General features: G+C 38.9%; 1 pseudogene; it reads left to right on the forward strand.

The window, feature by feature from the left end:
- The first annotated feature begins 2661 nt into the window (after window positions 1-2661).
- Window positions 2662-11624, forward strand: LOC108351096 (dnaJ homolog subfamily B member 1 pseudogene; annotated as a pseudogene).
- The last annotated feature ends 1489 nt before the right edge of the window (window positions 11625-13113 follow it).

Here is a 13113-nt window from a genome sequence, read left to right on the forward strand (position 1 = left end):
TGTATGGGCCACATGTGGGGCTGGCTCTTAATGAGTGTTCCTTCTGCCTCTGTTCTAAACTTTGCCTCCCTATTCCCTGCCAAGGGTATTCTTGTTCCCCTTTTAAAGAAGGAGTGAAGCATTCACATTTTGGTCATCCCTCTTGATTTTCATGTGTTCTGTGCATCTAGGGCAATTCAAGAATTTGGGCTAATAGCCACTTATCAATGAGTGCATACCATGTGTGTTTCTCTGTGATTGGGTTAGCTCACTCAGGATGTTATTTTCCAGTTCCATCCATTGGCCTATGAATTTCATAAAGTCATTGTTTTTGATAGCTGAGTAATATTCCATTGTGTAGATGTACCACATTTGCAGAGAGTGCTCTTAATTGCTGAACCATCACTCCAGCTCCACAACTCAAAATTTTATATATATACATTTAGTTTTAAATTTTTACCTACATAAAAACATTGTAATGTCATTTCCTTTGCCATTTTCTTGAAAGATGAAATGTTTAAAAAAAGTAATAATGGAGGTTGAGGATACAGGGCATTGGCATGTATTTAACATGCATGATGTTCTAAGTTCAAATTCCAACATCCTTCCTCTGAAAAACTTTTATAATTTGCATTTAAAGTGTCTCTTTATGAATGTTAATACCATGACTTCACTATAAGGAGAACTTTGATTTCAGAGGGATTCCCTTTTCATAGGGCCACTAGGTTTATGCTATTCTAGAACTACAACTATAAATATAACTAATATAACAATAACCATAACTATATATGTTGACATGTATGATTCATACTGCTGTTACACAGCAACATTCAAGGATCCAAAGTCCTAGTATCTCTTACATCTTCAGATGGTTCTTAAGGTTACCTAAAGATGTACTCAGTGACCCTTGGGAGTTGATATCTAATACTGTGTTTGGAAGCAATACATATAATTTTTCATTTAAATTACATTAAATTAAACCATACCTCAATGATTTGTCTAACATATAACTACATGGAAACTTAGATTCATCGTCCAGTTATGTACAAAATGAACATTTTTTTAAAACTGCCTTTCTTGGTTATCTGAATGATATATAAAAAATATGGTATAACATATATAGTAACAGTTTTGCTATGTTATTCCCATCAAGTCTCAATGAACACTCATTTAGATTTTATAAGGATCAATAGGACTATAACACACTTGCATTTTCTATACTCAAATTGTATTCAAACATTCAAACTGAAATAAAGAATATTTTAATGAAAATATATTGACAAATAATGGATTAATTAATTATAAAACAGTTACCTAGAAAAAAATTTAAAAAGTGGTGAAAAAATCCCAACATAATTACTTATGTGAACGGTACCTGGGTAATCACCTCCTTAGGCTCACTCTTCTTCATCTACATAGTGCTGTGTAAGGGTACGGTGGGAGAACTAAGTCGATTCAAAGGTAAGGGAAAGCTCTGCTTTTACTCAAAGTCAATCTGATCTTATGGCAGACCTGACTTTGCTGGAAATGTATGAGAAGTGTGGAAGAAGGCAAAGAGCATTCAACCTGATGCTGGAAACTGATGCTACCAATTTTGCCATTAATTAGCAAAGTGAAATTGAAGAGCTTGTTTAGCCCCTGTGGCTTCAATCCTATCTTATATAAAATAAAGAGCTAAGACCAGAATATTGCTGAAATACATTTTACATCTTCATTTTTTGGTTAAAATGATTATGTAAATCACATTACAAGATGTGTCACTGAGACACAGTAATACATATAATGGTCCTGAGGCAAGCATCTTACAGAATGTTAGTATTCTTGCCAGAGCTTCAGAAATGGGGTGGTACTTGAATACAGATTTATTATGTGTAATTGAAAGATATTTCTTTCCTTTGGTTCTCAATGAAACTAATCTTTGGGAAACTGAACTTGGTAAAAGTGGCATCTATTTTTACCCTTTATGTTTTACTTTATGAGGAATGTTTTTAGGTGAGCACAGTTACACAGTGTCACTGCCACTATATTTACAAGCATCATAAAGTGCCTAGGATGTATAAAGTTCTAATCCTGAGTCTGTGGAGGAAATCAAAGAAATACAGTAATTCCCACTACTCTGGAGCAAGGGAGCTATTTTTCAGTTGTTTTGATTCTAATCAGGAGAAAGTTAATGAACAAATGGTTTTGGCATCCATCTATAAGTCTCTACATTAAAATAATACATTATAGCAACAGTAGATTTGGAACAAAACATGTAAATTATGTCTCTAGCAATTCGAAGATATACACAAATTTGGGGGACTTGTGTTTTATGGAACATTCCACTGGAGATTATTTTTCCTAGATGTGATTGTTTCTACTTACTTATAGTACTTGGTTAACTGCACCTTATATTTTAGGTGGAAAATGTATAAAGCACCCATAATTAAACTAATGCCATCACGATTGGCAAGTTGGCCAGAGGAGGCAACAGCTGGGTGTCAGTGGCCATAGGCAAGGACCATACTCTGAGCCTGGGCTGTAGCACTTCCGACCCGATCGCCGAAGCGTACCACCTGCTCAGCCACCCTCCCCAGGCATTAGATTTTTGACCGCTATGGAGAGGAAGACCTGAAGGGAGGTCACCCCAGTGGCTGGAGCTGTGGAGGTGCTAACGGTACCTCTTTTAGCTACACATTCCATGGAGACCCTCATGACATGTTTGATGAGTTCTTCGGTGGCAAGAACCCATTTGATACCTATTTTGGGTAGCGCAATGGGGAAGAAGGCATGGTAATCGATGACCCATTATCTGGCTTTCCAGTGGGTAAGGGTGGCTTCACCAATGTAAACTTTGGATTTTCCCACCCTACTCAAGAGCCCACCAGAGGAAGCAAAATTCCCCAGTCACCCACGACCTTCAGGTCTCCCTTGAAGAGATCTACAGAGGCTGTACTAAGAGGATGGAAATCCCTGACTAGCAACAAGCGGTTGAACCCTGATGGAAAGAGCATTAGAAATGAAGATAAGATCCTGACCATCGAAGTGAAGAGGGGCTGGAAAAAAGGGACCAAAATCACCTTTCCTAAGGAAGGGAACCAGACCTCTAACAACATTCCAGCTGACATCATCTTTGTTTTAAAGGACAATCCACATAATATCTTCAAGAAAGCTGGTTCTGATGTCATTTATCCAGTCAGGATTAGCCTTCAGAAGGCTCTCTGTGGTTGCAGTTTCAATATCCCTACTCTGGATGGCAGGACCATCCCTGTTGTATAAAAAGGTGTCGTCAGGCCTAGAATGCAGCAGAAAGTTCCTGGAGAAGGCTTCCCTCTCCCCAAAACACCTGAGAAGCACAGAGACTGTGTCATTGAATTTGAAGTGATCTTCCCTGAAAGGATGCCGGTCTCATCCAGAACCATCCTGGAACAGGTTCTTCCCAAGTATACCTCAAGGAATGAGCCAGAGACATTTCCAGAGCTGCAGAATTCCAGACCATTCCACTGCTTGCATACTGCGGGAGGGCCCAGGGAGGGTTTTTGCTTTGCTGAATGTTTTCCACAGAATATATTACAATCTTTCAAAGTAGCACACAGTGGTTTTTTGTCGCGCGCCCAATGTCCCGCCAGCAAGAACGACACGCGGCAACAGGATTCTTCTGGGAGCAAGCCTTTACTGTGTTACAGCTCTTCTTAGTGTTACAGCTCTTCTCAGTGTTACAGCTCTCTTGAACAGGGACTCCGAGCAGCAAAATTGCTCGGCTTATATAGACAACAGTATGCTAATTATCTCTCAGGGATTGGTGGGGCTTGGATCACCCCACTACTTGTCCTCCAGGGATTGGCGGAGAATGAATCACCTCATTAGCATATTAACGGTCAACTGACACCTGGTGCATAAACCGCACATGTGCAGTACCGCTGTTCACCACTAGAGGGAGCCCTAGCAAGGGGACAAGCCTGCACATGCGCAGTAAGTCGTTTATATCCAGACAAGGCTGGATGTCGGTGCCATCTTTGTTTCGCCGCGCCGCTCTCTACAGTTTTTTGAGCAACAGGCAGGCTGTGGGAACAGAAGTCCTCCTGGAATGGACCCACCCTCTGTACCCCAGCTCCTGCCCAAGGGTATGAGGCAGGCCTGCAACTGGACTCTTACCCTCTGCTGTTCTTCCTTTCTGGCTGTCGTGTGACAGTGGCCCACCATCTCAGTTGCCAGGTCCTGTGCATTATTCAGTCTCTACTGTGTGAGAAGTTCTTGTTTTATTCTGTATTTGACCTCCCCAGAAGAGTCCTGTCTTGTCTTGACCATCTCAAATTGAGACCAATTCTGTAGGACTGCTAGGCCAGAATCACAAGCAATACTTGGTTGCAGGACCACAAAGAGAGCCTCCTTCCAGGTTCTGGGGACTGGACAGCCAGGAGATCTCCTGGACCTGTGGCTCTCTTGAAATCAGATAACTGACTTACAGTCACAGTACTTGCTGGTTCAGAGGTAGTCCTTGAGCACACCTGGCACTTCTCAGAGACACAGGTGATTTTTGTGCGTGTGCGTGTGTGTGTGTGTGTGTGTGTGTGTTTGATGGACTCTGAACTTTCTCAAAAGGATACAATTCTTTTGAATTTTGCACAGCCCTATGTATAATCCCCCTTGCTTCTGATGAAAGCACTGTGGAACATATGTAAATATGTTTTTATAATTCCATTTGAAGATGGTGTGCACTCAGATAAAAGCAGTCCCTGCCAACTACTATCTGTACAGGGTTCTGATGGAATCAGACCTGAGGAGTGAAAGTATCTGTTCTTTGGAGCTAGCCTGGTGCTCACCCAAATCATTCGACGCATTGTAAGTTGCCACTACCAACATAAGATCAAAGTGTGTGACTTGTCATTATGCAGTGTGACAGGATAAAAGACTGATGTTAAACCTCAAAAAAAAAAAAAAAGAAAAGAAAGAAAGAAAGAAAAGGACTGGAAGTCACTGTATACACGATTACGTTGATTTTCTATGAATATTAATCTAGGGTGTCTTTATTGTGAATTGGTTGTCCAAAGTTAAGCAAATCTATATAGTCAATGTGGAATATCAAACCATGGAGGCAAAGTCAGTTCTAAGATCATTTTAATTGTCCCATCTCATATTTATACTAAATAAGAAATTAAGGAGCTGGAGATATGTCTCATCATAGCTCTAGTTTAAAAAATATAGTATTGTTGCCGAGGACCTGAGTTCAATTCTTACCACCCAGTCCAGTACAGTTATTGTGTAACTTCAATATTACCTGCATACATGCACACATACCTACACAGAAAGAGAAACAAGCATATAGTAGTTAAAAGTAAAAAGAAGGTAGCAGACCACCTGCTGAAGCCTCTACTACCTCTCTGTCACTACTTCCACTCCTTCTCTTGCAGCCTTATCCCTTCCCTTTGTCTCATCCACCAACACTATAGATACACTTTCCTTAGCAACCCACTGGCCACATGGGCCAGGAAATCAAATTCATATACTAGACCCAGCCTACCTTCTTCATGTTGATCATCTTAGCTCCCTGCCCTTTTAATCCACCCCTATTCATGCACGTCTGCTTCCAATACCTAGAAAAAAGTTCTACCATGATCCCCATATTTACAACTTGCAGGGACTCAAAAGTATTCTATACCATGCAGTTAACCACCACTAAGCATTCCTTAGGTCCAGAAAGGGTAATAACAAAAGAAAGACGAGAAAACCTACCGCTTGGTTTTGAAAGAAAAGATCAGATATCAACACCTAACATTACAATCATCCTTGTGGGGAGCGGGTGTGGCGGCAGTCCCAAGATGGAACCCGGGACTGCAGCTAAGTCTCGTGACTAGCACCTGACTTCCTCACACACCTGAAACTAGCCACGTCCATTGTGAGAGCTGCGCAAGCGCACCAAGACGCAAGATCAGGCCACGTGACGTGGACCTATGAACTGAGATTACACAGTCTAGACTGAGGAGGCGGAGTTGAGGGAGGATATAAGGGAGTGTGCTGGGGGCTGGGAGGGAGAGAGAGAAAAGAAAAGTAAGATTTCTGCTTGCATGCTGTAAGTTTCCTGAATAAACTGCTTTGAGAAGAACATCGTGATATCGCTCCTTTCGGCAGGATGGAGACGGAGACAACACATCCCAAATAAGATTTGTTAATTTCAAGCATAAAAATGCAACCAATAACATATGGAACAATAATTTCTCCAAAAGAGTTCAGTAGCCCTACTACTGGGGTAGTACTGACCTTGAGAAATGCAATACAGCTGAAGCATGAGACAAAGACTTCAAAATATCTGAAAAAAATTAGTGGAGTAGAATGAAAAAAATGTTCAAGACAAGAATGTGAAAATAGATTCAGTAAAGAAATCTCATGCTGATATAAACTGGAAATGAACCTAAGAACTCTAATAGGAATCTCAGAAGTAACTGTCACAACAGAATATAAGAAATGGAAGACAGAATCTGTCATTAAAAACTAGAAGAAACCCAGGTGAAAGGCATAGAAAATATTTTTGTGAATCAGAATTTGTTGAAATTCCCTTAAGCTAAAGAAGGAGGTATGTATTAAGACACAGGAAGCATATATAATATCCCAAAGACTGAGCCTTAAAATAAATTCTCCACAGAATATAAAATACATAAAAGTCAGAATAATAAATACATAAAAGAAGGAAATATTAAAAGCTAAAAGAGAAACAGACTAAGCAACACATAAAGGCAGACCGCATAGAATAGCATCTGATTTTTCAATGGGACTGTTAAACACAAGGACCTTGAAAGATTTTTTTGTAGACTCTAAGAAACTACAGGTGGCAGCCAAGGCTACTATATCTAGCAAAAGTCCACCAGAAACCAAATTTAGGCAATATTTATCTACAAATCCATCTCTACAATAGACACTAGAAGAAAGACTTTAACTTAAAGAGGTTAAACACACACAAGGAGGGGGAAAATAAGAAATAACTTCAGACCAGCATTCAACAAATTTCAACAAATTCCGATTCAAAAAATATTTTCTATGCCTTTCATCCAGTTTCTTCTAGTTTTTTTTTTTTCTTTTTTTTTTAGAGCTGGGGACCAAACCCAGGGCCTTGTGCTTGCTGGACAAGCGCTCTACCACTGAGCTAAATCCCCAACCCTTCTTCTAGTTCTTAATGACTGAGATTCTGTCTTCAATTTCTTATATTCTGTTAGTGACAGTTACCATTGAGATTCCTATTAGAGTTCTTAAGTTCATTTCCAGTTTATATCAGCATGAGATTTCTTTATTGAATCTATTTCCATATTCTTGTCTTGAACATTTCTTTCATTTTACTCTACTATTCTTTTAGCTATTTTGAAGTCTTTGTCTCATGCCTCAGCTGTATTGCATTTCTCAAGGCCAGTACTACCCCAGTAGTAGGGCTGCTGAATTCTTTTGTAGAAATTATTGTTCTGTTCGTTATTGGCTGCATTTCAGACCATTTTTCAGAGGGGAAAAACAAACCCGTGTAAAAAGCAATACAAATATGCAAATCTCCAAACATTGCTCCATATTAATTCTCAAGATCACTGGACTCAGTTTGCCAATAAAGAGATACAGATTAAGAGATTAGGTATAGGTGGGTGATGATAGTGGCACATCTTTAATGCCATTACTCGTGAGGCAGAGGCAGGTGGATCTCTGTGAGTTTGGGGCCAGCCTGGTTTATGGAATGAGTTCCAAGACAGTCAGGGCTACACAAAGAAATTCTGTCTTGAAATCAAACAATAAGATAAGAAGAGATTGAGTCCAAAACCAATATCTATTCTTCTACTGAATCAAAGAAACACACTTTATATAAAGGATAGACATTATCTAAGGGGAAATGAATGGGAAAAAATACTCCAAGCAAATGGACCCAATAAAACAGCTTTGTATATATCTGTTAAATTCATTTGGTTCATACCCTCTATTATTTTCACTGTGTCTCTATTTAGTTACTGTTTCAATGACCTCATTATTGGTGAGAGTGGGGTGTTGAAGTCTCCCAATATTATTGTGTGGGGTTCAATGTGTGTTTTGAGCATTAGTAAAGTTTTTTTATGAATGTGGGTGCCCTTGCACTTGAGGCATATATGTTCAGAATTGAGACTTTCTCTGGGAGGATTTTCCCTTTGATGAATATGAAGTGTATACCAATCAAAATACCAAGATATGGCATAAGGAGAACATTGCTGGTGGGAGGGAAAATGTTTACAGTCACTATGAAAATTAGATAGGCAGTTTCTCAGGAAGCAGGGAATAGACCTACCTCAAGATCCAGTTATATGAGTCTTGGGCATATTCTCAATAAACTCCACACCCCACTACACAGACACTTGCACTAATATATTTATTGCTACCTTATTAATAATAGACAGAAATTGGAAACAGCCAAAATGTCTATCAATAGGTGAATGGAGAAAGTGTTTTAGGTACATTTAAACAATGGACTATTACTCAGCCATTGACAAAACGAAATCATTGAATTCACAGATAAATGAATGAAGTAAAAAAATTATCCTGAGTGAGGTAACCTAGAACCGCCCCTAAATAAAACACTAAATATGGTATATATTTATTTATATATGTGTAAAAGTAACTTTTATTCCCCATGTGTAATTGTCATCCTAGAGGCTCACTGATAAATAAGCTCACCCTTTGTAGTTATTTCTGAACTATGACTTGCTGGTTCAACTTACTCAAAGCTTTATCTCAAAAGTTTGAGATAAAAAAGTTTATCTCAAAACTCCTGTCTAACTGGACTGGTTCAAACTGGCTTCTCTCAGCTTCTCACTGAATTGCTTTGCTTGAAAACAAAACAAACAAAAAAAGTCCCTCTGACTTTCTTGAACTAAACTGCACTGTACTGACTCCACAAGCTGAACTGAACAGAAATAAGTGGAACTACATTTACTCAACTGAACTCAACTGATTCTACTGAGCTTCACTGTACTGCACTCAGCTGAACTCCACTTCATTGCCTGAACTCAACTGAACTGCACTCACTGAACTGCTCTCCCCTCCTTACTCTGCAATGCTCTTAAGTAGCCTCTCTTTCTTATCTGTTCTTGGGAAAGTTGGGCATATTCTATCTCTGACTTATTCTGCCAAATTTTTTTATTCTTTTTCAGCACTTGAATTAGATGTCACTGTTTGAGCATGTGTGTATTCCAGCCAAATGATTAAATGTGTATACTCCAGCCAGAGCAGCCATGTTGCTTGATTAGAATTCCATTACATCTTGTTTCTTTTGGTTTAAGCTAAAAATCATATACAGTTTAACTATTACAACATATATGGATATAACCTTAGAATAATCACATCACACTGAGGCTAAGTATAGGTTAAGGTATTTGTGGGGAGAATTTAATCATCCTAGAAAAGAAAAATAGAGTAGATAATTATAGATACATGGGCAGGACTGTAATAGGAGAATTACATGGAAAAGGAGAGAAAAGAAGGTTGTGAAGTATGGAATTCAAGAAGTACAACTAACTAAAAGCTGTTTTCAGGATCATATAGAAATCATATATATATGATTTATATTTATATGATGATGATTATATGTATGTATATATATATAAAATCATGCAATAACAAAATGCTAAAGACAGGCCCAGTTAGACAACTCTTATCCCCACATGATAGCCTTAATTCTAAAAATGGGTTTCATTTAACTGAATTGTTGATCAAAGGTTCATCATTGGAACTCTCGGTTAACCCAGGCTATTGCCAAACCTATCTATTGATCTTCTGAATGTGAGACCCTGTTGCTTAAGACAACACCTACACAAGTCACAAAATATGAAGAAGTCAAGCTGGTGTCAAACTAGAATCTTCACCCCTACTCGTGAGTGTTCACCATACTGGTAGGCACTCTGCATGCTATCAAACAAGAAAGGTAAACAGCAATCCTGATACAAACCTGTTGATCTACAATGGTGAGCTGCATGTAAAATGTGCTAATGGACTAGAGGAATGAAGCTTTGGTGTGACCAAGAAAAATCTGGTTGGATTTAGGGTCCACTGTAAGACGAAATCCATCTCCTACACTGCTTGGGTGGTAAAGATCCTGAGACCAGTTAGGCCAGCAACCTGAGCAAAAGATAAATATTACTGTTCTGATAAAATTATGTAGCAACAAACTGGATTCCAGTTCACTGTCTGCTATATTTATATGTCAGTGTCTTGCTTTGCCATCATCAGAGATGCTTCCTTCTGTAAAAGACAGATATAAATACAGAGACTCACAGCCAGACAATGTATAGAGTGAGAAACCTTGAAATGCTTGGTCCTAAGTTTAATGCCACTCTATTTTTGGCTTAGTGAACTCTGTGAAAGAAGTAGAGAGGATAAGTGCCTGAGGAGATGAAGGACCATAAGGAAATAAGGTCTTCTAGACACAATAAGATTGATGCAAGAGTGAACTCACAGAGATTATGATTGTATGTACAGAGCCTGCACAGGCCTATGACAGGCCAAATACAAGAAGGAAAATGCACACAAGCCCCTATTCCTAACCCAGAAGACATCTTCAGTTGATAAAACCATTTGTAAATGAGAAGAGTCACTCTCCTTCCATTTCTCTTTAGAAAAGAGTAAGCCTCCAAACGACAACAACCAACCACAACAAAATAAGATACAATAAGACAAGAAAAAAGCCCACATATCAAGGCTGGACAAAACAACCCAACAGAAGGAAAAGAGTTCCAAGAGCAGATAAAAGAGTCAAAGACACACTTGCTTCTTGTGGTAGGAGTCCCACAAAACACCAAACTAACAGTTACAGCATATACACAGAGGATCTAGTGCAAATCTTTACAGGCCTTATGCTTGTATTTTCAGTCTCCATGAACAGATATGATCCCTGCATAACTGATTCAAGCAGTCATGTTCTCCTGGCATCCTCCATCTCCTCTGACTCCTTCAATCTCCCCTCCCTGTCTTCATGAGGCTCCCTAAGCTCTAAGGGGAGGAACCCATTGGAGACCACAAATTTAGATTCTCTGCATAATAGTTGACTCTTACTCCCTACAGCTGCTTGTATCTGCTGCCTGAGGAAGCCTTTCTGATGAGGTCTGGACAAGGTACTGATCTATAACTATAGCAGAATATCATTAGAATTCATTTCTTTTTTCTTTTCTTTTTTTGTTTTTCTCCCGTTTCTCTTTTGTTTGGTTGGTGTTTTGTTTTTGATTTGTTTTGACCAGTCATGTTTGATTCTGCCCTAGGTTTATAGGTTTTCCAGTTTCCATATTCTGGTCATACAGGGAATTTGGGGCATGGAATCCTTCTCAAGGTGTGAATCTCAAGTTAACATTCATTGATCACTCCCAGAAGTTGTGTGCCACTATTGTCTCACCATAGCTTGCAAGAAAGAGATATTGTAGGTCAAACGTTGTGTGGCTGAGTTGTTGTCCTGGTTTCTTTGTCAGTAGCCTGACCCTCTGTCCTAACATCAACTTGGGTTGTTTAGGGATCTCTACGGGAACCCTCTCAGCAACAATTCAAATGAACGCAACTCAGTCCCATCACTGAAAGCCCTGCCTGGCTGGAAGAAATGTCCAGTTCGAATTCTATATCCTCCGTTACTAGGATTTCTCATTAGAGTGTTCATCATAGAGTCCCGGAGGTTTCTGCCACACTAGATTTCCATACTGCACCCTGAGGCTCACCAATTCCAGCACTCTCGTCCTACATTTTTCCCATCTTTCACCTGATACCTCCTACTCCTATCCATATTCACCTCCAGTCCACCCATAAAATCTACTGTATTCCCCATTTCTTGGGAGATCTATATTACTCACCCTCACTCCCTAGAGTCCTTCTCTTTACCTAACCTCTCTGGGCTTGTGCTTTGTAGCATGATTATCATTTAGTTAACAGCTAGTATCCACCTGTAAGTGAATACATATCATCATATTTCTTCTTCTGAGTCTGGGTTACTTCACTGAGCATAATTTTTTCTAATTGTGTTCATTTGCCTGCAAATTCCATGATACAATTTTTTTTAACACGTGAGAAATACTCTGCTGTATAAAGGTATTATGTTTTCTTTATCCTATTCTCACTTGAGGGACAGCTAATTTGTTTCCAGTTAGTTTCTGGCTATTATGAATAAAGTTTCAATGAACATAGTTGAGCAAATGTCTTTGTGGTAGGATGGAGCATCCTTTGGTTATATGGCCAAAAATAGTATAGCTAAGTATTGAGGGAGATTGATTCCTAATTTTCTAAGGAACTGCCATTGTGCTTTCCAAAGTGTTTGTACGTCTGTACTTCCATCAGCAATGGAGGAAATTTCCCCTTATTTCACAGCCTTGCCAGCATGAGCTGTAAGTTTCTGTTACTGATCTTGGCCTTTCAAACAGGTAGGAATTGAATTAGTTTGCTTTGAGTTTTTCAAGAATGTATCATTATGAGACCTTAGATATTTGAGAGTGTGTCAAGTTTTAAACAGACTGAATATTTTAAAGAGACTGAGCGTTCAAAGAGCTTGGATTTTTAAAGGTTATGGGGTTTTTACAAGTTGGAATGTAATATTATATTGCTATATTGACACTAATATGAAATATTAAGGATAAACCAGAAAGAAAAGACTATGCTTTATTAATGTATTGGTGCACCAAGTTAGTAAAGGGTCAGTTTTCCTAGTTAGATTTTTCTTTTTGTCAACTTGACATAAGATAGAGTCACCTGAAAAGATGAAGTTTTAATTAAGGGAAATAGGTCCATTGGCAAATCTCTCAGACATTTTCTTGATTAATGATTACATGAGAGAGCATAGATGGTGTTCTTTCTGGCAGGTGGTGCTGGGTTATATAATAAAACAGGTTGAGTAAGTCATGGGGAACAAGTCAATAAGCAGCACTCCTCCATGACCTCTGCATCAGTTCCTGTCTCTAAGCTCCTGCTGTGATTTCTTGTCTTGGCTCTCTGTGATGATCACTAAAGGACAAATGAATCCTTCTCTCTCTAGGTTGTTTTTGTCCTGTTTTTTTCACAATGATAGAGCCATAAGCAAGACAGAAATATTGTGTGGTAATTCTATGCCTAAAGAAAAATGCATTTATTTACATGGCTAGACAGTGGGCATTAGTCTTATCTGATTTGCTATTTGAAAAACCAGAAGGTCAC

The sequence above is a fragment of the Rattus norvegicus genome, chromosome 5 (assembly GCF_036323735.1).
Source record: "Rattus norvegicus strain BN/NHsdMcwi chromosome 5, GRCr8, whole genome shotgun sequence".
Taxonomy (NCBI): Eukaryota; Metazoa; Chordata; class Mammalia; order Rodentia; family Muridae; genus Rattus; species Rattus norvegicus.